The sequence below is a fragment of the Dermacentor andersoni genome, chromosome 3, assembly GCF_023375885.2.
Source record: "Dermacentor andersoni chromosome 3, qqDerAnde1_hic_scaffold, whole genome shotgun sequence".
In the NCBI taxonomy this organism is placed as follows: Eukaryota; Metazoa; Arthropoda; class Arachnida; order Ixodida; family Ixodidae; genus Dermacentor; species Dermacentor andersoni.
Genome location: NC_092816.1, coordinates 113216518 through 113242983, shown reverse-complemented (window position 1 = coordinate 113242983; position 26466 = coordinate 113216518). Strand labels below are relative to the sequence as shown.

At 46.7% G+C, this 26466-nt stretch overlaps 1 long non-coding RNA gene across 1 annotated transcript; it reads left to right on the top strand.

Moving 5' to 3' along the window:
- The first annotated feature begins 215 nt into the window (after positions 1 to 215).
- Positions 216 to 6367, top strand: LOC129386308 (uncharacterized). Its single transcript, XR_008613743.2, has 3 exons — positions 216 to 649; positions 1706 to 1786; positions 4103 to 6367. It is a non-coding gene; the product is annotated as an uncharacterized lncRNA (long non-coding RNA).
- The last annotated feature ends 20099 nt before the right edge of the window (positions 6368 to 26466 follow it).

The following is a 26466-nucleotide window of genomic DNA, read 5'->3' as shown; positions in this document are numbered from 1 at the left end:
TTGGTTAGGTTAGGCCCACTACAACATGCAGGCATGGGTGATTGGCGCTTTTTTTATTTCTGTGTCGTGAGGTTTATTGACGTGCGTATACGTGCAGTGGCACGCAGTATGGCTAGTACAAAAAGGGGGGGGGGGGGCAGATATATGTAGCTCACTGTACACGACACAGGGCAAAGGAAATCCGTGTTCAGCAACTATGTTAAATGCCATGTACGTAAATTTTACAACGCTACGCGTTCGAAGCGCGCACAGGTGCATATTGAAGAAAAGTTTCCAGGGTAGATAATTTAGTTCGCAATTTACACTAATTTTGCTCTAACCACGAGACATAATAATTTGAATATACTGCACGGAAAAACCTAGAGCGAATTAAATTGTGTGTCAGCTTCGTGTGTATACATATAGTCTTTCCTATGCATTAGGTTTTTTGTGTAATGCATTAACAGTTGACAGCCTATCTTATGATGTGTACTCTGTTTACATTACAGTTGTTTATTAGTTTACTCATTTGTTTTGCGACTGATGAAATGCCGGCATATATATATTTTCAACATTTGACATAACCCTGTATGTTTTGCAGGGACAACCCAAGACGTGCATTTCTCAGCACCCAGTCAACTGCCAAAAGTGACTCAAACACAGGCCACCAGTAAGTGGACATCAGTTGCAATTTCACATTATGCAGTTGGCGGCTGCCTTGTACGGAGGCTTTTTTTTTTTAATGAGATGGTGATGTCGTTCTAATGTACATTTTGACCACAAAGGTGCGATCATGTCTCACAGAGGCATATATGGTTGCTATTCTCTGCGAGGCACGTGTTCTCGTGTTCGTGAAGCATTTGTGTTTGGCAGTATTGTCGCCCAATGAGTCGGATATAAACACTAACTCGCCACTGCCGGCAAGTAGTTGCGAGAAACGCATTATGACGCTGTAAAGTTATTTCATTAATTCGAAGGAAAGTTTTGCAGCAGGAAAAAAGGTTGCTATTCCAGGTAAACATGTCTTTTTCTCACAGGTTATTTAGCCAAACTGTGGATGCATGAAATTCGTGACTTATGAATAGATTTTAATTTATTCTTTAGTAATGCTTCTAAAGGAGACTAGAAATAGCATGTGACTACCTCTGCAATCAGCAGACCATACATTTACAGTCATAAGTGGCAGTTCCATGCAGTCTCGCACTTTATATAACCTTTCCTTTCAGCAACATTGGAACTGGTGGCTGTGTTTTCAGAAGGAGAAGTGCACTTGACACTGTATATGTATGTGTGAATTCGGTTTTCTTTGTATGTGTCGGCTCACTGACAAACAGTGCAAAAATCTGTTGTACCATGAGCCTGACAACGCCTTCTGCTGCTAGAAATGTGGCACTTCGTATTTTATAGTACTGCATAACATTTAAATCAAAGCTACCACATAAAATGATCAAGAAAACTAACCGCTGCTATAGCTGTTTTCCTCAAAGAACGCTTGTCCTTTATGGGCTGTGTTAATCTGAGCTCTCCACCGATGTTTCAGTAGTATTATCCCTTAGTGAGTGAGAGATTGGGGGCAATTAATCGTGTTAGTGTTTAAGTGGTGTCCTAATTATGTGCATTTGTTCCAACAAAGTTGTCTAGATTACTTTATTGTGTAGTGTAAAGCTTATGAAACCATCAGCAACTACTGAGTTGCTAACACGCATATGGGTTTGTCACTATACAGGTGGAACTCGGCTGTACCACTGCAGTGCTGCGCAAATTGCCTTCACCAGCGGCTTTGCAACAGCTGTTTCGCAGCATGTCGGTATGTGTTAATTTATAATTATGTTGGGATGGGCTAGTATTATGGACCACTGCTACTCTGTATTGTGACAGATCCATATGATAAGGGATGTAATGGGCACAGCGAAAACCTTTGAATTTTTTACTATGGTACATAAACAGGCTCTCCTTTTCGTTACTGGAGCAGGAGAGAAGGGCATGCAGGCACTCCTGAATGTACATATATTTCAATGAGAGAGACATATACACACACACACACACACACACAATTAAACTAAAGGCAGGGACGTTCCATCTTTCATCTTGAATTGAATTGTGCAGCGCAAAAATACAACACAGACCACAGAGAAGCACACATGTTAACAGGTTTGATACACACGTTAGTTCAACAGATTTGATACTTCAAGTGTGCTATTTTACACAAGGGGGAAGGGAAAGGGGAGAAAATCTGAAAAAAAAGTGGAGTGGAAAAAAAGGAATCGTGACAAAAAGCATGAGAAGCATCGCGCAGCCAGGATCACCAGCAGTACATCTAAAAAGCACTCTGATAAAATTACATACAGGACAACCTTACATATAGTTTGTTTCAATCAACTCAGATCACATGCAGCCATTACTGCAATCAAGTTGTTTCCTTATGTCATATGAGGGAATGATGTGGGCCCAAAAAACTGTTTAGAGCTGAAGGATTATGTTCCATTCTAGCCTCATTGCCTGCTTTTTTATCATATTGTTATCAGCTGCTTATGTTAGGGACAAAAAGTAAGAGTACGAACTGTTTCCCGATTCGCCATTCCACACAACATGTCTTTGTGACTATATGTACATGCAGATGATCCATAGTTGAAAAATATTCAGTACAGTAGAATCTCATTACAAGATGCACTTGGTTGTAAGAGACATCTGAAAATGGTTTGGTTGGTTTTCCGATGTTTGCCACGTTAACAATACTGTATACAAGAGACACCTTTGTTACTAAGGATGACTTTTTAAGTATTCACTACTTCGAAGGGACACAACCCACACACATTCACTTTGTGCACCTTGTGTGCTCCGAAGGGCGTAAAGATCACGCAATCCTTACACAAGTCAATCGCGCATGTCTCTTTTAGCATGAATCAGAAAAGGAGGGCAACGAGGACAGTGCAGGGCAGAAAGTGTCGGCAGTTGAAGCTGACGAGCGTCTAAGAGCACCTCAAAGGTACTGCGAGCAACAAGGCTTGTAAAGTGAAGTGTTTAAATTCCAGAAGTTGGGAAGGAAGCTAACACAATCTACAGTCACTAAAAAGCTGTGAATGTCTTCTTGAAAGGGCCCCTAAACCACCGAGGTTGAAATTTAGTTGCGGTGTTGCAGTTCTACACAATAAGGCAGTGAACAGGTAGCCACGAGAATTTTTCGAAACGGTGCAGTAATAGTGGAGCTACGTGTGTTTGATTATCGAAAAGTAGTCCCCACTCATTTTACTCATTCATCTGGTACACGCCATATGGACAGTATCGTCTTTTCCTTGCCTAGTACACCTCCAAATGTTACGGGACAGGCCAACACCAACGAGCTCTGTTGCTGCCGCGCTGGCCCGTCGTCCTGCGAGGGGTGGCGCTAATACAACGGAACTGTATGGTGACTCGTGTTGAAGAGCCTCATAGGGAGACCCTTCTGTTGGCGTTTCTGTTCTTTGCCCCCATTGGCTGCCCACAATGGCATCGCGCGCAACGCGACGAGGAAGAAGGAGTGTGTGTATTTGCTTGCAGGCCTTGCCGGCAGTCGTACACTTTCGTTCAACCAATCGACAGCACCGGAAACTGGTGACATCATCAGAGACAGCCTGGTGACGTCAGGACAAACTGGGGGGTGCAGGATAGGTCCAGAGAGGCGCACGGGGTCATTTTCTTCATATTGTGGTGCTCCGGCAGTGCTACGCACTCTGGCATTTGGCTTCGTCGATCGTGACGGCATTCTGATTTCGATACGCCTGTTTACTTGAAATGTTCAAAAAATGTCGAGAAGTGATTCAGGGGCCCTTTAAGCCACCCTGAGCATTTATTCCTTCAGATATATCAAAACATACTTTAATGATGATGCATAATAAAGTGATCTAGTCTGGCTCCTCAGTGTCTCAAAATTTTTTGTTTCGAGAGACATGTTTCCCGTGCCTCTTGAATATCTTCTGATGAGGCTTTACTGTAATATACACAAACAATTGTGTAACTCCTCCTGCAAGTATTATTCATTAAGCCCGGTCACTTATGTGCAAAGCTTGTGGTTAAGTCTTGATGTCCGTACTTTTTAGAGCTATGTTTATTAATTCATGCTGTTCTTATTGGTTCTTCGATGCAGGAGACAATGCCTACGAAATTATTGGCCCTGATCATGAGAGCCCTCAAGGGGCAAACAACATCTCTGTTGCAGAAGTGAGCCCGATACCACTTGGAAGTTACCATGACAGATGACACGGCAGCAATAGATACAGAGACTGCCATGTCTACTGCAGCTGCAACAGTGTACGAGGCAAGCAGCAGCGCGTCAGCATCAGCAGCAGTGTCAGAAGGAACCACACCAGGCCTGGTAGAGCAACATGTGTGCTATCACTGACTTTTTTTTGTAGTGGATACAACTCATTTGCTCAACATACAAAAGCTTTTCACCACGACTGTGAGCCAGTGTTATTGTGCAGCAAGTGCAAGACTAAGTTAGGTGTTATAACACAGTACAAGCATCACTTTAATATATGCAAATGCAAACATATTACAGTTGTTGCCTCCCCAGCCAGCCCACATAGTGACAACAATGTGGAACACATGGTGGGACACACCTCTCCCCCATTACAAGATAGTAGAGACTGTCAGTGTTGTTGCTAGATTGACTGTTCTTTGTAGGCAACTAGAAGGACAACACAGGTGTCATAAGATTGTTGTTGATGTTGTTGTTGAAGAGGTAAAAAAGAAGTTTGATGCACCTGAAGTGCCAATTGATATTGAGCAAATCAAAAGCAACCACCTGAGAAAGCAACACTATGGAAATTTGGGTATCTATGTGCCGCCAACTCTGGTAAGAATGCCATAGGACAGAAGTGTGATGAAAATCACACAGACACTGCTGTTGCATCACTGGCCAGAGTGAGCAGCGACTTGTAGGGCAAGAGAGTCAACTGAAACTAACATTATGATATAGTGTCATGCTCCCATGTGACCACTTTTCAAGTTATTTTGCAAGATACAGCTCAACCTCCAGAAACGAGACTGCAACTTGACTGTAAAAAAGCTTTCACAAAAAATTATTCATAACACTATTAACATAGCAGTATCTTTTTTTTGTGTCGGTTCGAGGTTCCCGGCTGTCCATTAATGCAAAAATTGAGGAAAAAAAGAACATGTGTCGTACTTACACCTTTTTAACAAGTACGAGGGGGACAGAACTTTTCTAGTCATGCATCTTCATCATACTATCAAGTTTTTAAATGCCTTTTATAATTATTATTACCAGTTATATCTGAGTGCATTGTATGCATGTAGCAGGTGTAAAATCAGGTCAGTTGGATCAGATGCCTTATCTGCAAGCGAGCCCTCTATATTCAAGAAATTTGAATTAAAATAGTTACGTTAGAGACGCAGTCTTTCAGCACTTTATTGCCTGTGGTTTAAGCATTGCTCAATACTTTTATGGGTGGCAATTTCAACCGGCACAGCACTGCGCTTTGCCACAGTCACATTTGTCTTCAAAGCGGTGTTTACCATTTGTGTTGATCTGTTTGTGTATGCATAGAGCAAGTTTTTAATTTATATTTTTCTGCATTCTTGTGCTTGCACTAAGCTTGTATAAGGCAGTTACAAAATGTGCGTCACTATAACGAACTGTTCTGTTGAGCTTACACTTGCAAATAATCGTGTTCAGATGGCCGCACTTCTATGCGGGTGCACCGCTAGCTTTGTGTATGTTCTCATGTTTGTATAAAGCTTATATAAGCTAGTTAGAAAATGTATGTCACTAAGCATTGTGATATTCTTTAAAGAACTGCTTGGTTGGTTTTACACTTGTGAATTAGTATTGAGGCGGTGGTATTCCCATGTATGCCCACTGCTAGCTTTCTGTGTCCTCACGTGTTTGTATTAAGTTTCTACAAGGGAGTTACAGCATGTACGTCACTAAGCGCTGTGATATTTTTTAAAGAACTGCTTTGTTGGTTTTACACCTGTGAGTAATAGTACTCGGGTGGCACTAGTCATGTGTAGGTACACAGGGACCATTTGTATACATTATGCTCATGTAAAGCAGTTACAAAGTGTATGTCACTAATTACTGTGATATTTGTTGAATTGCTGTGATGGTTTTACACATGTGAATAATAGTGGTCAGGACACAGTACTTGCGGTGTATAGTTGAATTTATACACTGCCAAGACATGGGCTGTATACGTACCAAAAGAAATGTATGTCATTATATTGTTGTGATTATTACTGTTTGGATTTTATTAAACTGTAATAAAATTGTTTCTTGTATCTATTGAGGTATGGCAATTTGTCATGCAACCAAACTGAGGACCTGAACTTGCGCATACAAATAAACAGCTAATTTAAGAGTATACTGCTCATATTCTGCTAAACCAGTTTAACAAATCTTGTACTACAATGCTGGAAAAATGACAGAGCCGACTCGGATGTACAGAAAAAGTTCTGCACTGGCTGAAGGACTGCCCCACACTGGAGTTCGTAATGTTGCGTTTATTGGAGTAGAACAGAAAGTGCACTTCTATTAAAAATGCGACAGTCGGTGCAGAAACATAAGGCAGACGAGCGGATGTGGCACATTTTTTTCAGGGCCCTCCATGCCTACTACTGCATTTCTAGTCTTCCTGTGCTCTGCGTATAAGCCCCTGTTCAGCCAAGGTTTTTACTCCATGACAGTTGTTCTACTGGGTTCGTAGCAATATTGAAGAAAAAAATTCAATGGTTTTCAAGAACTTTCGAGGCCCCGACACAGTAACTTCAAGGACCTCGTGCAATGTGTGTAGTAGTTTGGACAGGCAATAACTTGTTCAAGAACACCGTTAACTTTAATGCAAACAAAAGAAAACAAAACAAATCGCATTTCAGTGATTTCAAACATTTGAAAGACTGCTAATTTGCCTTTCACCGCCCACCACTAAGCGCACACAAGGAAGCATTTCAAGAAAGCGCTCAAAGTTTTTCTGCAATAGCACAATTAACTACTTGGACCTGCAACATTTGCAGTTTTTGAATACTGTTTGGTTTGACAGTGTATGTGATGTCATCTGTTGCCTCAGCTTTTTTCACCATCAAATAAGCAATAGTCATTTCTAATTTCTTTTTATTGTGTCTGTCGCTCTCAATTTACTCTTCACGGCTTCTCTTCGAATGCCTCAACTGTTGAGCTTCCTGCTTCTGCTCCTCCAAGCACATTTGTCGCCGGTTCCATGTGCATAAAACTGGTATCTGCAGCTCCTTTGTAATTTCAACTTTAAGGATGTCACTTTCCTTCTATTACCTCCAGAGACAATTTTCTGTGACATGCGAAAGAGTGTCACAGAAGGGAAAAAAAGCGCTTGGCAATGTCTGCTAAGTCTAGCCAAGTGTACAAGTTTAAGGACTTTCCAGTACTTCCAAAAATTCGAGGGTTTACAATGCCTTGAAAATGGCATTTTAGAAATAAAGGATTTTCAAGGATCGCTACAAACCCTGGATTCTAGCACCTAAATAATTTTACAAGCTTATTTTGGCATGGAGTTAGGAAATTCATGCTTTCTAGCTAACGCTGCACTATCTCTGTACAGTGAAGCCACGAGAGCGCAACTATTTTGGAGTAAAGAAAAATACTGAAAGCTTTTAATACCACTCTTCTTTTTTTCTATGGAGCTTCGTATTGCCTAGTTAAGTTTACGAATGTGCCTGGTTTTGGCGGGCGTTTCTTCGACATTTTCTGGAAGAAGCAGATGTCTAGCCCCCGTATTCAGAAATGTATCTTAATACAAAGCTCATGCTTGACTTGATATAAACGACGCCTGGTGCGAACGTCCCCCAAGACGCTCACTGCCTTTCTTTTGGTGCGTTCACGACTTGCGTCGTTTAGATCAAGTCAAGCATGGGCTTCAAGTTATGATTCATTTCTGATTATGGGGGTAAGTGTGCACAATTCCGGGCAACGCACTGTGCCATTGACACTGAGAGAAAACGGGGAAAACAGAGTTAGCCACTTATGCTCCTAAACTTTCGCGTACCTGTGGTGTGCGTGTATCGTGGAAGAAGAAACAGCGCAAACGCAAGGACGAAAAAAAGCATCAACCACACCAGCGCTTCGTGGTGTGGCATGTTTTTGCGTCGTCCTTGTGTTGCGCTGTTTCTTCTAGAATGCTCAACCAACTAGCCGGCAGGTCCATCCTGTGCATATATAAATTGAACACACGCATGAGTGTAGATGGTCTTCGAAGCTTTTAGAACGAGCACTGCCACAGGATACGAGCAGTGCACGCGTAACAAGTGGACACATTAGTCATTTAAACATGCGTGCCAATGCATTTGACGCGGCTATCGGCATAAGCAGTCTCCAAATGCTGGAATGCATGCGCTTCAAAACGCTAACGATCCGCTGCTAATGCGGACTGAACCAAACTCTAAACTAATGCACTTGAAAAGAACGCCTACACGGCAGCGTGAGGCACGTCGAAATGCCTGGTACTGGCGTCGCAGTTGCTCACCAGTATACGCGCGAATTAAATTCACATACGTGGATGGTTGGCGCAATACTTTGTATCCGCGTATTTTGGAGAACATGGACTGGAGAAGCACTCGATCATGAGCTGAACGGCACATTTGTTATATTCCTGCGGTGACGACAAGCCGTGAATAGTTCTCACGTTGTCGCCTACGTTGTCTTCCTTCGTTAGTCGTAGCAAGGAATGGAAATGATGCAAACGCACACGTATTCCAGTACACAACAGCACAGCACACTGCAGAGAAACCCCACCCACCACAGCCGATTCATCAAATACGTTTGGTATATATATAACCTCTAAAAGAACGCGACTGGGCGTGGCGGCGCTGTGGTGTAATGGTTATGATGTGTGTTTTGAATTGTACAAATGCGAGTGTACGCGGGTTCGAATTCACATGATGTATAGAGCATTGTGATTCTTGATAAGCACGTGATTCCCTTGACAATTGTATTCTAATTAGATTCTGCGATTCGTGATTGTGAAATTTGCGAAGATATTTGCAGATTAAATGTTTATTCGCTTTTTTTTTCTCCTCAGTGGCGTTCGTGACGCATACGCATAGGCCGCCTCAGAGCAGTCACGCCTCACGGTAGGCAGCAAATAGCCAGGAAAAAATGACTTTAAAATCCTGCATAACTTTGCTCACGCCTATTCTGAAGGCCGCTTGGAATCGGGCCAGTGTCTCTGAGGAGCCGCCTAGGGAACAGTATATCAGCGGCCCTAATTCGATCTGATTTCCTGCCTGCATGCGTGACCAGGACTTGGCTAAGAGGGTATTGGGAAGAGTATTAGCACTCTGTTCTAAAGGAGTACAAGCACTCTGTTTGGGGGAGTAGAAGTATTCGGTCTGGCGGTGTACTATTAACCCTGTGGGGAGAGTATTAGCACTCTGCGGAAGAGTACTAGCACTCCCTGTGGGAAGAGTATTATCACTCTGCGGAAGAGTACTAGCAATCCCTTGCGGTAGAGTAACAAAACTCTGTCAGGAGGAGTTGACCTACTCTCTCTCAAAGAGGGTCGATCTACTCTCGAAAAGAGAGTGAAATATGGGACAAGCAGCTACTCCCTCAAAGAGAGTGCCCGGCACTCCCTTAGTTTTTTAGAGTGTAGTTTCTCGAAGCCAAGAGGCCCGAGCGATTACGCTGCAACCATCGTCAACTCATGTATAGAAGCTGACGTGCTTGACCCGTGGCTGAGATTTTCGACGGTTGCCGACTCTGCTACATGTCCCTATCAAATTCTTTGTCTCAATATATCGCGAAATCAGGGCACGTATAGAGCTGCGCTCAAATTTCGCATTAGGGAGTATCGTAATCCTTGGTGAATTTTTTCTTCTACCGTGATGTCGAAGTTGGTGGCTGGTGCGACGTGTACACATATTTTTTAACACATACGAGGACTGGTCAGTAGCTTAATTGAGAAAAAAAGATAATCTTTTTTTTTTTTTTTTATGGAGCGACCGTTGTCACTTAGTCCAGCGGCGAGTGCTCGCCGTGTAGGCAGCGCGGCTAGCGTAGTGCAGCCAGCAATGACTCAGAGATATGGTTACCTCTGTGATTGGAGGTCGCGATTACTACTGTGCTGTTATAGTGTACTTTTTTCCGAAGATGGCATTAGACCCACGGGAATAAGGCAATAAATAGAAATAAGCGCCACAAATTTTCATTGTTATGTTCTGACGCCCGATATCAAACGTTAAAGAATACATTTCGTTACCATAATTGTCAGTAGCCCATGTGGAAATCCTGTCCAGCAGCCTAGCAGTACAGTAATGTAGAAAGTTGGGCTAGTTCGTTATTAATCATCATACCTTGCTGGTGAAGGAGACATAGGACAATAGCCAAGGAGTGGATTTTGGGCTAGCTGGTGATTAATCATCATACCTTGCTGGTGAGGGAGACATAGGACAATAGCCAAAGAGTGGATTTCACTGATGAATTGCCAAAGAATGCCAAGCTACAGTTTTTCATGTGGCATTAACTACCACACCGGACCACGTTTGCTGGTTATACAATCCAAGATCAGAAAAGCCCTTCCTTAGCAACAATTCGGGAAACTCAAAAGTCCTAAAAAGCGGCATAGCTCTCCCGTGCATGCAAGCGGCCTTAACTAAGTCTTGCCCAGAAAAAATAGAAGAAACTTTCAGCCAACAAGTTATCAGACTAAAGAATGCAGGATATGAAAAACATGTACTGTGTACATCAGCCCATAAGTTGATTCGTTATCTGAAGGAGCGTAACAGAATAGAGAATGATAGCAAAAAAATTGTGTCAATACCATATGCACACAAAATTGCGCATAACTTACCCTACTCGGAAAAATATGTGCCGGAATGGATCGTAGAGTGCACGTTTAAGCATAAGGAAAAAACTTGTCAATTGCAGGTCGTCTGTTGTCTACTGTTTGCCCATATCGTGTGGAAAAGTATACATCGTCGAAACGGGTCGGTGTGTAAACACAAGACTTCTGGGGCACAAAAGGTCCACTTGGGGGAAACATTCATTCCCACATTAAAGGGCACTGCTCATAACATGGGTGCTGGCCGCTGTAGAATGGTACTACAGTTTTATCGCACCATAGGGATCAGCTGACCAGGGAAATGATCGTAGCCTTTCACATTCACAAGACGGGAGAGGGTTGTATCAGTATCGGTACATCTAAACCATGGTGCGGTTGTCTTTTTTGGAAGTACACAAAAGGAAGAAAAAATTGTGTAATAAAAATGTTTGTTAGGCGTCGAACAAATACTATTGAATTGCACACTATGATAGATAGGTGCCATATCTTTGACGCCCGAGTATGCGCTTGCAAATGATTTTTTTAAAAAATGCCTTCAATCTTTTCTTGATTATCTTTGACGCCTGAGGGTCCGTAGGTATATAAATATGAAAAATATTAAGTGCGTGTTCTGAAATAAAATAGTTCCAAGTGCAGCGAGTGTCGTCGTTTCTTATGTGTCTTCACTGTACCCGTGTCAGTGCGCTGCTTCACCAGCAAGGTATGAAGCCTAGCAGTAGTTGCAGTGCTTCCGGCTTCCGGTTGCCATTTCGCTTTTGTATGCGTTTCAGGCGTGCCTACAGACTTTCAGGCACGCGATCCTTGTTCCTGTGTTCGGCTCGAACGCGCCAAGCAGCAGAGGCAGTGCCACGGACGTCGTTGAAGAAGCTCACAGCGTCGCGTACAAGTTATTCAGAGGCCACGACTATAATTCAGTGACACTGCCGCCTTCGATGACTTCGAATGAAATGAAATAAACGTTGGTTCTGTGTGCCTAAGCGGAGCGTTGGTTAAAGCTTTATTCTGCTAGAATGTACAGCTCCTAAATACTTTGTTTATGCAATGTGCCCTGAAATGGACAAAATGCTTTCGGTGAGCGTACAAGCGCGCGTAATCATGTTTGATTATGCAAACCCATCTAAAATAACTGGATCATACACAACTGCGTCATATATACCAATCCTTTCTTCTAAAGTCATGAAAAGCAGGGTGTGCGTTTTATACAAAGATGCGACTCATACAGCGGAAATGTGGTAGTCCTTTTCGTGGCAAGCTATCTACGCTGCGGCGAGGCAAAGCAGACCAGGTGGACGACACACGCTGAGAACCGCACATGAGCTCTGAACATCAACCTTTAAAGATATCGGAAGAATAAAAGCATTTTCTTCTTACGGTGGGTCTCGTACTTGTTGATTTTGGAGGAGAGCTCTTGGAGCCTGCTGCTGTGAACGCCGTACTTTTGTAGTGTTCTCATGCATGAGGCTTCAATCTCCTGTGTTGCCTTCAAGCCTTTTTTTTCGGCGCCTAAACCAAACATAATCCGCCTGATTTAACTCTAGCTGTGACAAAGGAAAAAAAGCAATGTGACTTTATTAGAGTAAAGAAAGCGGGCATCTGGCACTGATGTCATCACGACACACCACGGAGCGATGGCACACATGCAGAAAGGAATATCAAGGAACAGTAACGAAAATTTACAACCTACAGTCAAATTTAGACTACTTTTACACAGGTTCTTTTCAGACATCTACCCGTGAGTTTCGTACCGTTTGACAAAAAAGTCGCAGTTTTGCCGGAAAGGCGAAGCAACGATTGCGATAGCAATTTGCTAGACAGCTACAAGGAGTCAGCACAGTAGTTTCGTCGGCTGTATTCACTTTTAAGCATTCGTCTACTAACTAAATTAACACGTACGGTGTCACGTGCGCCCAGGTAAACATGAACACATCTTATTCGGTGGCCCCGCAACCCCGCTGCAACAACGCCCGAGTGAAGAAGCGTGGCGGCAGCAGGGAGCGAATTGGCCAGCGTGCTGCCTCTTGCTTAAACGCGACCTAGGCATCGAAAGCACCGCGCATACAAAGCTACCAGCACTCGGCGAACTTTGTCCGCTTCGCAGATCGCTTTCAAGATGAAGCCCGCGCGACTGCGCACTTTCTTCCCATTGCAGATCGCTTTCAAGGTACTGCGTCCGCGTGGCCTCGTCGTACTCAGCAGCCGCGGGAATGTAACGTCACTCCCGTGACTCCGCTCGCCCCGATCCCTCGCGCGCGTCAAAAGACGGAGAGCTTCCTCCTCTCTTTCCTCGTTCACGCGAGCGAGATTCAGCCGCGATTATCGTATGCCACTCGCAAGTTTCACTCGCACATACAGCATACGGGGCCCGCCGACGATGTTATCGTGTTTGTACTTCATAAGGAACATCACAGCGACTGCAACAACAGAAATACATCTGGAGTGTCCCTATAGTCGCTATCGCAATCGAAAGATTTAGTTCTGCGCAATAATCAACAACACGTATTTGGTTGCGAACTTCTAGCTTCGTCATATTTTTAAACCGTTGCTACAGTTAGCTAGGAGATGCCGTAATAGTTATGGCTTCTAGACCCAACTGAGGAAAAAAAAATTGGAGGACGCTTGAGCTTCGCCTTCAAGAGTGGAACGCGATAGCGTTATTGCACCACTTTCGCACCACCCACGCATTCAATCGGCATGCTCTTGAGTCACACAAAGACGAAACGTGCGCCTGAGCAAGCGGAACGAACCAAAGAACTCGGTGTCTCGGAAGGAGAAACGATCTACCTTGAGCCAAACGTCGTGATCGGCACGGACAGCCGGGCCGCGACGCGCCATGAAGGCGGACGCGATCATAGGGCTGACGCCTCGATGGGATCGTCCTCTGTCTCGCTTTGGAGCACCACGCAGACGCATGACTCATCACCAGCAGCACGGCACACATCGCAGGGGACGCTTTCCCACCCGACGTGCTACGGCGCAGCGACCACGTCAGAGGCGTCCTGCATCGGACGCTGCATCTAGGAATAGCGCCGTGAGCGGAAAGAGGACCGGCGTCGCCTAAACACGAAGACGAAGGGGAGAAGCTGGCGAGTGGCGCGCCACCTGTCGGGGCAGCGCCGTACATTGTGAGGAGGGGGTCTTCTGTGTTTGCCGCAAGATGGCTCCGCGTGCGCGCCAAGCGCAAAAGAAATGTAGCGGAAATGTACTTCGCTACGCGTTTAACTGCGACTTCTGTAATTTACATGCTCATAATTTCCGACATACACCGCAGTATAACTTTCTACGGCTCGTTTCTAAGGCAACACCGCCTTCACTAAAGGCGCTTTTCTCCCGCTTTGAAGCATCCAACTCTTGACTGAGCGGTAGCGTCTTTGTCTTACACTCGGGAGACCTTGGTTCGATTCCCACCCAGCCCATCTTGCAAGTTGTTTTTATTTATGAATTGCCATCCGCCGTTTTTTCGCTCACGGCGAACGCCGCCGCCGCCGACACCAGCTTTTCTGCGACACAAGGTCCCTAATGCTGTCGCGTTACTATGTGGAACCCACGCACTGTCGGAATCGATATAACTGAAGCGTCTTATGCTGTTTGCTTTGACAGAGGATAATTAGCGGTGATGCTGGCAGCGAATGCGTAATTTCTTGAGCATTTAGTCCAATACAAGAATGGCGAGTTGATGTTGCAAGCAAGGTTATACCTTGCGTGCACCTCTGCTGTTTGTCTGCGTAGTCCGCAGAGTACACAGGGAGACATGTTTGCATGAGGTGTTGTGCGTCACAGTTCATAATAGCTCTGAGTTGATAATTTTCATCGCCTCAGACGGCACAGCGAATCGTGGCAGAAGTGTTAAACTCTAATTGAATTATGAGGCTCTACGTAAGTCAGTTCATTATTGTAAAATTGTATGTATACATTGCATAGATACATTCGTGGTCTGCACTACGCTTCGCTGCACAGCGAAGACGCTCCTGTTTGCGCGACGCTTCTTTCGGGCCTGGGTGTCTTAGGCGCTGGGTGCACGCTTTGGAGCCGTTTTGCTTGCGTGTACTTATGTGCTCCTTGTGCAAGCGTGGCCAGCAAGCTGTTCAGAAGCCAGTTCTAAGCGCTCCCTTCAGGCTATGGGCGATTGTTATGTTTCCACTCTCACAGCACGCGACCTTCACTGCCCAGCACCTGTACTTTTGTCACATAGGAAAGCAAGCACAGCACGCGCCGTACGCACGAACTACGCATCCCGGCCCGCTCCGATTCGAGGCCGATGCGCGGAGCCGAGCGCCATCTGATAGTGTAGCAAGAAACCTAGCGGCACGCACGGCGAGACCATCGCAGTAGCGCCCGGAAAGTCGGGAGAAGAAGGAAAGGAAGCTTCGCTTTGAAAACAAAAGGAAGGTATAAGTAGAATGAAACACGCCAATAAATAGTTCTTTCATGACCAAGGTGTTTAGGCGAGGCTCTGCGCAGAAACGATGAAACCTCGATGGCAACCCCAACAAATTCCGTAAGCGTTCGATCACATACACATTAACTATTCTTGGAGTCCGCGCAGCGGACAGAGCTAGGTTTTAACGTCATAGCGTTAAGGACCCCGTGTCGCAGAAAATCCGGTGTCAGCGTTGAAGAGAAATTTATTTCAACAAATCTAATTAGAAAAATACGTGTATATTTGACTTGTACAGAAAACGACATCGCCAACAATGTCACATTACATCAAAAGCTCGGACACATTATGATGAAACAAGAAACATTGAGGTTACATACAAGTCTGGCAGGTGCTGTTACTTGCGAGAATTAAGGTGTCAGTAGGGCTACACCTGCGCAGTGATTCGCCCATTGCGAAGCTTTAAGAAGCGTGTCGACCATTTGCGCAGGAACTGGTCTTCATTTAGGTTGAGCAGGTTCAGCCAAGCCTGTCCATACATGTGTTTGCGTAAGCTGCGTAGTAACGGGTACGTCGCTCTCTTTGGCCTCCCTGTAAGCCGCAGTACCTCTTCGTCGACAAAAAACGAATGCTCCCACGCACCAGAAGACAAATTCAAAAAGAATTCGAGGTTCTGTTGTCGGACCGATGCATACATCGAGCATGCGCCAGAGTAAGAACCTTAATGTTCTTGCAACAGTGCAATCAAAGAGGCCATGCCGTAGCGTTTCTTTCTGTCTGCATTGAGGCCAGCAGTTATTTGATAGTATTCCCCACGCTGCTGTGTGGTTCCACGTAGGCAAAACGCTCCAAACTCGTCTCCACCCGAAGTCGCGGATCTCCACAGGAACGGCTGATGTGGTTAGCCTGCTTCAGCGGATGCTCCTGCAACGCTGCAGCTCTTCCTTTGTCGAGCGTTCTATTGCTATTAATTCAAATCCCTCCGTTGCCGGTGTGTCAACAACATGTACATCTGCTAAAGTTGATCTAATTGACTGAAGGCTGCTGAATGCATATTCATAAAATGGCGTTGGCAGTTCCGTCGTAGGTACTCATCTTATTTCTAATAAAGAGGACATTATTGTGCCTGGATATTTAGGATTGCTCGTGAGATGATACAATACTCGCAATGCGAGGACAGAACTCATTGGAGAGAACTTAGCACGGGATGCTAAGTCCGCCTAGGCTCGTTGGAAACCGAAGGAGCGTACGTGCCATTAATATTTTGTTTTCTCAGAGGAAAGGACCACAGAGGGAAACTAGCCCTTGTGAAGCCTTGCATGGTGCGCGTGCTATGCGTTGTACACAATAAAAAGCCATGCAAACGCTTGATTTTATTATGTAGCTCAGCTAGAATAGCGTCCACGAGAACTTTGATTCCAGTGACAGCTTCTTTTCTACCTTCTTAAGCAGGCCTGACCACACCTCCAGTGCCACTTTGCCAGACTTGAGAACTACTCCCACGAATTTGATTCCTGCTACCCACTCAACTTCTCCGTCAAGGGCGGATGTAAATTTCCCAGAGGTCATTGCCTAACTTTTGTCTTTATTCAGAAGGGCTCCGGATAATATAGAGTAATTGTTAACCAAACCTAAGAAGGCATAGTAGCTGTCTTCGTTTCTTAAAAAGAGGGAGATGTCGTCTGCATATGCAGACACTTTATTCTCTCCTTCGCCTGGCAAGGGAAAGCCACGTACCGCTGGACAAAGTGAAATGCGGTACAGCAAGCGGTCTACACAAAGAACAATAGGGGAGTGCTCAATGAACACCCTTGCCCGAGGCCGCGTGTGACCGGGAAAAGATCGCTTGGGCAACCGTTGACGAACAACTTGGCCGATAAACCTGAGTACAAGACGCCGCTCTTGTCTGCGAATTCGGCAGGAAAATCAGATGCTTCCCGTACGCCGAAGAGGTACCGATACTCAACACGATCGAAAGTTCTCGCTTGGTCCAGCGAAATGAAACAGCCTGGCATTTGTGTCCTAGAAACGGAGGCATAAAAATCCCTTGTTAATGCTAGGGATGAAAATACTGATCCGTCTGGTGGTACGCTAAACATCTGAGTCTGACAGATTATGTCTGGAAAAGCACCACTTATACTCTTCGCTAGCATTTATGAGGCTATCTTGTGGACAGTTCAACAAGAAGCTTACGCTCTGGTGCCCTATCTAAATACATGTAAAAGGAGATTTCGTTTTTCTCGTCAACCACTGCACCAAATTTCACAAGGCTTGTTGCATTGAAAAGCAAAAAAAAATCTACTGACTGCTGGTTTAGAATTTTCGATTTAGGTCGTCAATTATTTAATTAATGATTGGCAATATCGCAAATTTACAGGTAACGAAACTATGAAGTTCACAACTCTGTGACTCAGCAAAGAAAACTTATGTCACAGTTATGTGATGATGATGAAGCAACATTTACTGGGGCCGAAATAAATTGACGGTGCATGCAGGCACCAGATGTGGTGGTTCCCTAGTTACGGGAACCATATGTGTCCTGCAGCTCCTGGCCCCTGTCCATCAGTGCAAGCTGAATCGGTAGGGCGGGGCTGGATAACAAGGTGTCCCATCGCTCAAGGGGTTGGGGATTGGGGGTGTTGGTGGGAAGGGGAAAAGGGGGGTCTTAAGTTCTGTGCACTCTGCCAGGACGTGCGCCAGGGTGCCCTTTTCTCTTCTGCAAAAAGGACAGGGCATATGGTATTCCGCAGGGTACATACGGTTCATCAGTACGGGATGCGCAAGCGATCCCGCCTGCGCTCGACGCAGGATCGTCTGTTGTTGCCTGGTGAGTTGGGGGTGCGGTTCTGGCAGTCTGCACCTTTCCTCTCGGTGCATCCGGGTAATGTCTCGAAAGCTGGTAACAGGGTGCGGTAGCTCTTGCGGCTCGTACTCGGCCCGGATTCACATTTCTCGGGCATGGCAGTCGGTGATGGCGTTGCCTGCTACCTGCGAGTGAGCCGGAACCCACACGAGCTCTATGGCTCTTCCCGGAGGCTTGCGCTTGGATAGAATGGCTCGGGCCGCGGAGGAGATTACCCCCCCTGTCGAAGCTTCTGTAGGCTGTCTTTGAGTCGGTGACTACGGTGTCCACGCTCGGCTGTGCGAGTGCGAGGGCCACGGCCGCTTCTTCGGCCACTGCGGGGTCTGTTGCCTTCAGGGATGCGCTGACGATCAGCGTGTGTTTTGACGTAACCACCACCGCTGCACGGTAAGTGTGTTTTCAATGCGAGGCATCCGCGTAGATGGCCCTGGGGTTCTCTTCCAGCTTCCGGGCTATGACTTTGGCTCGTGCGGTACGCCTCTCGTCGTCCACCCCGGCGTCATGTTCTGGGGAAGGGGTTTGGTCTGAATGCTCGTCTTCCAGTCTTCCGGAAGGGCCGTCTTCATGGGTAATGGCTCGATCTGCCATCCTATTTTGTGTAGGATGGCTCGTCCGTGTTCCGTGTGACTGAGTCGGATTCTCTGATTAGAGAGGTGGACTTCGATGAGCTCCATTTCTAGCAGTCTTTGCGTGGATGAGTATATAGGCACGCCCAGTGCTTGCTTCATTGCCTTACGAAGCATCGTGTTTAGGGTGTCCCTATTTGCCTTAGTCAGCTGGAGATACGGGGCGGAGCAGGTAACCCCCGACACGACGAACCCGCGTACCAGGCACATGGCATCGTCCTCTTTAAGGCCTCGGTTTCTGTTAGATACCCTCCGAATCATACCAAGTATCTGTTCGGTTGTAGTCTTTATCTTCGTGATGGCGGCGTGTGCCTTCCCGTCGCTCTGATGTAGTAGGCCGAGAATCCTAATCTGCTGTGTTGGCTTGATGGTCGTTCCGGCGATGGTGATAATCACTTTCGGTGGCAGCTCCTTCTTGGATTTTCCCGATTGGATCATGAGCAGCTCTGATTTCTGGGGAGCGCAGCTCAGTCCGCACGACTTCGCGTACCCGTGCATGGTCGTTGCCGCCCGTAGCAGGACTTCCTCGATCCAGGAATCGGATCCGGCTCGGGCCGTCCACACCGTAATATCGTCGGCGTGGTCCATGCCTTCGATTTGCTTGAGCAGATCGGGCAGGGACAGGAGGGCCAGATCGAAGAGCAGCGGCAACAAGACCGATCCCTGAGGTGTGCCCCTATCGCCGAGCTCGACAGGGTCCGACTTCTCCTCCCCTATCCTGATGGTCGCCGTTTGGTTTGACAGAAAATCTTTTATGTAGCCGAATGTCTTTCGGCCACACCTGGTCTTGTTCAGATTCTGCAACACGCTCGCGTGGGACACGTTGTCAAACGCTCCCTTCAGGTCGAGGTCGAGTATCCCGCGCGGCGCGTGCCTTGTTGCCGGCTTGACGACCTGTTCGTGGAGTAGGATCATCACGTCTTGGGTGCTGAGATGTTGCCTGAAGTCGTGCATCATTGCATCAAATTGTAAATCTAAAGCGGATAAATTTGATATGTTACAAATGAATATAAAGAAATAGTAATAAGTAATATATAATTAGAAATATAATTAGTAATATATAATTCAGTAATAGTAACCCTTGTACGCAACGTAACAAATTCACGTAAGATATAAAATGACAAATCTAATACGTCCGCTTTCAATGATCTAGTGGATGCCATTTGCAGAAACGCGATATCTGTTCTTAATGCAGAGTTTTTGTTTTGTAAACTTCGTGCCTCTATTTTTTTTTTAAACTTCCGAAATTCTGAAAACATTTTTAACAAAAGTCAGGCTCTAAATGGAAGTTCCGCTTGCAACAATCACTAGGATTTCACTTTCTCTTTCAAATGCAACAAATTTCATTAAAATTTCTGCAGGGGTTATCTCAGAAAAACGTTTCTGCGTTTTACATGTACTTGAATAGGCCGGGTCGGAGTTGGGCCCGAGCTAAAGCGTCCTCTTAACAGCGTAATCGGCTGCCAAGATCGTGGGTCGGGGGCGTGGGCACCTGACATGGTGAGGACGACGATCCGGCTATCGCGGAAAGAATATGGCCGAATGCCGTCTCATATAAACTTAACCATGGACAAAAGCGCGTCTTTGACAGCATCGAAAAATCGCACGTAAAACTGGATTGAGATGCCGTTTGGGCCGGGCGCAGAGGCGGCATACATGTCATTTACTACTGCTGGAAGCTCTAGGAGTGTCGCTGGCTCGAACAGGTGCTGTACGACCTTATCTCATACTTGGGGCAGGGCCCAACAGAATTCCCTCAATCTGTCCCTGTAACCATTCCTGCACCATCTGCTTTCTTCGGCAGTAAACACCTCGCTGACATGTTGTTCAAAGAGTGTGCAAATGTCTGACGAGCGGTGACTACGAGCGCCATCCGGAAGCGTAAATTGAGGGATTCGGGTAGAGCCATTTTCCTCTGTAGAGCCCGCTTGTACGCACGAGAGCACGGCTGGGTCGGGCAGAGGATTAACCTGGCTGCCAGCCTGACCGGCAGCTCTAGACGATGAGTAAAGTTTCGTGCTTTGCTTTCAGCAAGTCGAGATAATCTTGCATTGCAAACGTAAGTGTGTCAGCATTGCGGACGATTCACATCCGCCTAAGTACTTCACCTATTTCGCGAGTTATTCGCATTTTTCAATCGCATCCTATTCGAGTGAGTAGTGCGCGCCACACCGCCTTCAAGTCGTCCGATGAACAGCACTTCGCGCCGCACTCGCACAAAGCTACTAATACAACGAGTGTCGCAGCGATGCTCTCGGGAACTTTAAGTAGGCTGACGTCCATTCACCTTAAATTGCTTTTCATGGCTGCCTCGTCGAGATCCAGACGCACGAGCAAAGCGCGATGATACGAAATGCGGGGTGTATCCGTTGAAAAGACAAGAATTTCGCAGCTGTTGAAATAGCAGGTAAGTTCAAGGGGGAAAATAATTATCTAGCCTGCTTGCTGACCGGCCTCTTTCCCAAGTTGGCCCGAATACGCCATTGTGCGACTGCACCCACGCATCGGAGACGAAACTGTTTGGCAAGCCGCCTGAAAGCTCGTATTCCTCGATAGTAACGGGACCGTCCGGTTCTGCGAAAGTCACGACCCTCGCTTAGCCAACAGTTGAAATCCCCGAATATGAATGTCGGGTAGGGCTTGAAGATGTATCAGTCAAGCGATCCGAAAATCTCGGTTGAATTGGACTGGTGTGCGGGCGCATAGGACCACATTCTGTGGCAATGAAAAGAAAGCTACGGGCCCGGGGCTGTTGCAAAAGCGTTACTGCGCTATGTATTCCACCAGCGTTTGACCGTGCCTTTGGTTGCTTTGAACAAACGCTGAATTGACGCACATTCACGTGCGACGGTTTTGCGCTTGCCCAGACGCGGAAGGGAAAAGCCACAAAATAAGCAAAGTTTTACATTCAGTGGTGTGTTTTGTTTTATTTAACTGTTGCTAATAAGCAGTTTGTTTTCCCTTCCCCAGCACAAACTAACGTGGATGAAAACACGGGACTATCTTCAGAAGCGCTCTCACTTGTGCGCGCTTTGCCTTGCCTTTGCCTTCATTGCCACCACGGATGAAGGAAATATAGGAGGGAGCATGCCGCAACGCGACTGAAGCCGATGTTGCGTTTAACACGTGGTAAAAACGTCAGAGCGCGCGGTATGTTTTAGTACTCAAGGTAGATGTTTTTTTTTTCGATACACATTCGCAACCATTTCAAAGTCTTCGAAGAAACAAAAAATTGGCTGAAGGCTTAGCTTGGTTAAGCCTGGAAGATTGCGAAAGCAATACCCTTCGCTGCGCCTTGGTTCGGCTGATGGTGTGGACATGGTTGCCCTTTGTTAAACTTATGGCTATACATCATCCGACATAGCGCAAGGCAGCGCGCCGACCACTGCAAGGAGCCCTCTCTCGGTAGCGCCGCAGCAGCGGCGCGCAAGGCTTCGCCTCCACCATCGATGACGCGAGCTGGGGCCCCGTCTTTCGGTCTGGCGTGACGTCACATGTTCACGTGACGCGCAGCTGTGTAAAGAGGCGCCACGACCACCGATGGGCCGAAAGTGCGAGCAGTATTGCTTTCGCAATAAAACATGGCTACCAACGCGGCACTTTCGCTTAATGCCACGCTCAAGTTTCTGAATTGTGGCGTCTAATCGCTGTGTTGCACTATCCGTGTCCGTTCGGCGAGCCGCATCAGAGCAAAAGCCTCTCAAGCGTATTGGAATTTGAAGGCAAATGTTGCAGGCCTCTCCGAAAGGTGCCCGGCTTTGCTACACTGCTGAGTGCTCTTGCGGTAGGTGTGCGTTGCAGTGCTTGTTGAAGTAAATTGCTTAAAAATAACTGTTGTCGTTTCAGAATCTAAGCAGGCCTATCCTTCACTTATAAAGGGAGGCTAAAGCTTTTGTAAAGTGGCAGTTCTTGTGTGAGGGATAAAGCAAAGTTTAGTTTACGAGTTGGAGTGCACCTTTCTCTTTCGTTCGCCAATACACGTTATGTTTTACCCGCCATGGTTGCTTAGTGGCTATGGTGTTGATCTGCTAAGCACGAGATCTCGAGACTGAATCACGGCGGCAGTATTTCGATGGGGACGGAATGCGAAAGCACCCGTGTACATAGATTTAGGTGCACTTTCAAGAACTGCGGCTGACCCAAATTATTTCGGATTCCGCCACTACGGAGCGCCTCATAATGAGATTGTGGTTTTGGCACGTGAAACCCAATAAATTTTGTAATAAGATCGTACGCGTTCGATGACCTACCACTTGTTCGTGCTCACAGTACGCAGCGTTCGAAGCAGGGTGAGTGCTTAAGAACATAGCGGAGACCGCATGACCGGACCGTATATGGCTTTCAAATTCCAAAAGCTGGAACAAGCAATTGCTGCTGCTTTTCTCGGGAGCAGATAAATTGACAACGCATCATGCTTCACCAGAAAACAGGATATCACGTACTTCTTAGCAAATGCAACTGACAATTTCTTGCAGGAGTCAGCGTCATTTGAGGCAATAAACTCCACCGCATTTGGCCTGCAAAGATGGCTTCGTTCCCGCAATAGGATGAATCGCATGCACGGAAACCATGATGCCTAAGATACCACTGATCCAGTGACAATGCAAATCAATGAGGCTGGCATAACAGTGTAAAGTACACACGGCCAAGGCCCCGGTCAAACATGTGACGAATACAGATCACTCCTTATCGCTCACAGCGGTCTGTTTACTTCGGCCGAAGTATACCTGTAGCCTAAATGCGCTGACGTACGTTGAATTGTGAACCTTTCACAACTCGCCCAAGTTGTGGAACACATGCCTTGTCGAAAACGACCGAAGCGGAGCAAACATCCAGAGAAAAATGTGACGAGAGATACAGGCAGACCATCTCAGCAGCCATGGAGGCATCCATCTGTGGAGCTAAGCTGCCGGCCGAGCGCGCACCGTATAAAAACTACCGCCGGTAACCAAACTTCTCGGAAAATCTCGAATTTTCTCTGTGATAGCGCAAGAGACAACGCGTTGGGCCACCACTGCGGCTTCACGTAGTGTTCGCTTGCGAAGGCTGGCTGCGTGATGTAACGCTCTTTTCTGTCTTTTTTCTTCCTCCATGATTGCCACAGAGAGTTGTCAGCGAGTATAGTGCCCTAACCCGTCTCGTGTTCATCAGAAAATCGACTGCTAACACGCCGTCGTCTATGCCGCACGTACAGAGCGCTCCCTTTCTAAAACGAGGGTTTAAAAACTGCTTCCATGCCACAAGACGCAGCGCTTGTCAGAGAAAAAAAAATAGCATCAACAGCAAAATGGGTCTTAGATTTTGACACATTAAGGCCCCCCCATGCCAGGAAATTACATTCTTGCAAGAAAAGCACGTCGACCACCCACGCTCGCGCAAAGTGCAGCACCTCTCTCTGTGAACGAACCGGAACTCAATAACATTCAAAGAGGAAATGCACCATCGCCATGATGCAAGCCAAAAACATGCACATGTTCGCAGGCCTAGATCAAGGGTTCCGCCCAAGGCATAAACCAATGCGAGCAACTTTTTGGGGACTTCATATTCGCTCACTTTATTTGAAATGCTCGAGTCCATTTATGCTTCACCTGCTCTCTTTATCTCCTGCGCATCAGTATTCATTCCTTCTGGAATAAAGAGAAGGTCGGCAGCTTGACTTGACGAAAACAGGACTTGAGTCCGGTTTTCGGGGCATACAGAATCTGCTGTCATGGGCAAGTGCCGTCTCTGGCGTGATGCCAGGTGTCGGCGTCAGCCGCGACTGGGTTCGGTGGCTACGGCCTACCGGATGACGCGGCCTGTCGGTGAACACGCCGCCTGGCAAGTAGTCTTCGTGAGCGCGAAGTCCGCTGGCTCGTCGATTATGAGCACTGGAGGAGAGGCCCGTGTCGCTTGACCTTGCCTCGGTTGCGCTGATTTCAGCAGTGCTCTTCTCAGAAGAAGGGAGTGGTAGGAACTGCTCATCTTCCGAGCTGTCTGAAGCCTCCTAGGAAGACGGGGGTTTGGAAAGTTCTTTGCGGAGGGGTTCTTCAGACGAAGCCTGTACATCGGGGTCCCGGTCGTCTTTGGGTTATTCACTGGGGAGCTCATCATGCGCTTGTTGGTCGCCGTCATCTTCGTTGCTGACAGGGGTGTTAGTGTTCGGGGCTGCCACGGCATAGGATCTGGGCAAGAAGCAGTGCGCTGTGGCGTAGTTCCCAGCGCAATGGCGACAAAGGGACGTGCACTTAGGTCTCGTGGCCGAAGACTTCACGCCTCTCGGAAAGTGGTCTCTCGCATGCCTTTCCTAGGTGTCCTTCCGTCCCACACCGTGAGCACACCTTCCGGATTCCTCGCTAGTCGAACATGATGCGATGGCGTTGTATTGACATAAACTTAGGCTCGGGCTTCCCCATTTCCATGCATATGACCCTAACGCCGGTACCGATTTGGGGTCTTCCTTTGAACTGCGATGCTTTAATGCAACAACTTTGGCATAGGGAGACAGAAATGCTGCAAGGGCGGCGTCTCCCGCGTACTGGGAGGCACTGAAGGCGGATGCTATGAGATTCCTCTTGGGGGACGCTCATAGCAACCATCCATATATCGCGGCCCACGCAAGCGGCAGCGTTTATAGCGTTCGCCGCCAGCGTTTCCCGGTAAACATTACGGTTACATAAGCTGCAGCTGCCGGGATACGTGAGAGGCAGTCAGGGATCTTCGAATGATATCATGTTCCACTCTTAAAGGCAAAGCTTCAGCGTCCTCCAATTTTTGTAATGCTGTAGAGTTAGTGCTTCTTTCGGCAAGTTTATAAAGCTTTTTTACAGCGCAGCTGTTAAGGGCTACTTTCGCGAATATCGTGTCCGCGTGCAGAAAAAGAAATCCTGAAGATTGTGCAGTGCTGTACAAACCTCAAGCGCCATCCAGGGGCCCACATGCCCAGCTTCGCTGTCATCCTCGTTCAGAGAGTGGAAGGGCACTGAGTTTTATTCCGACAGCGTTAAGGACCCCGTGTCGCAGAAATTCCGGCGTTAGCGTCGGCGTACCGCATCGGCACACCGCATCGGCGTCCAAACCCAATTTGGAACCACGCAAACCCAACCACTTCTCTACTACCAAAGTTGCTCATACCTTGTATTTTATTCTTTAGAAGTTATTCTTCAGAATTCTGAGAACGCAGCCCACAAACAAATGTAATGGGAAAAAACACCAACAGCGCATATTCTTTCTGCTAGCTTCTCTCAGATTGAAATATTAAAAGTGCGAAACAATAACAGGAGATTGACCAACGGAAGAGGCCGCGTTTCTACCAGAAATCTCGCCTTCGTGCGTAGCGCTCGCAGCGAGCATTTCCTGGTAAACGTTACGGTTACATAAGCTGCAGATGCCGGAGGGAGAGACAGACATACCAAAGAGAGAAAAGGCAGGGAGGTCAACCAGAGAAGCGTCCGCCTTATTACCCTACACTGGGGGTGTGGGAAAGGGTAATAGAAAAAAGCAAGGAAGTGATGACTGTGTGCAGTGAAGCAATGTGACACCAAAGTGGATTTTCATAGGTGGTGTTCCGCGTTGATCATATCTGGGCAACCAAAGGGCCAGTGGTCGTTGCACCACTGCGTAAGAGCTATGCGGAAGCGCTATGAGGCTTACTCGATAGTTGCAAGCACTGGATTAAGAGCACCAGTCCTTACTTGCACTGCACTTCACGCTGACGGAGTATGCAACTTGAAAAAAAATGGCAGTGGCTTAGCTTGGCTTTGCCAGGATATCAAAGCGAAAGCTAAGGCATAGCATGGTTAGCCTTGGTTAATCTTGATTGCAAGTCCAGGT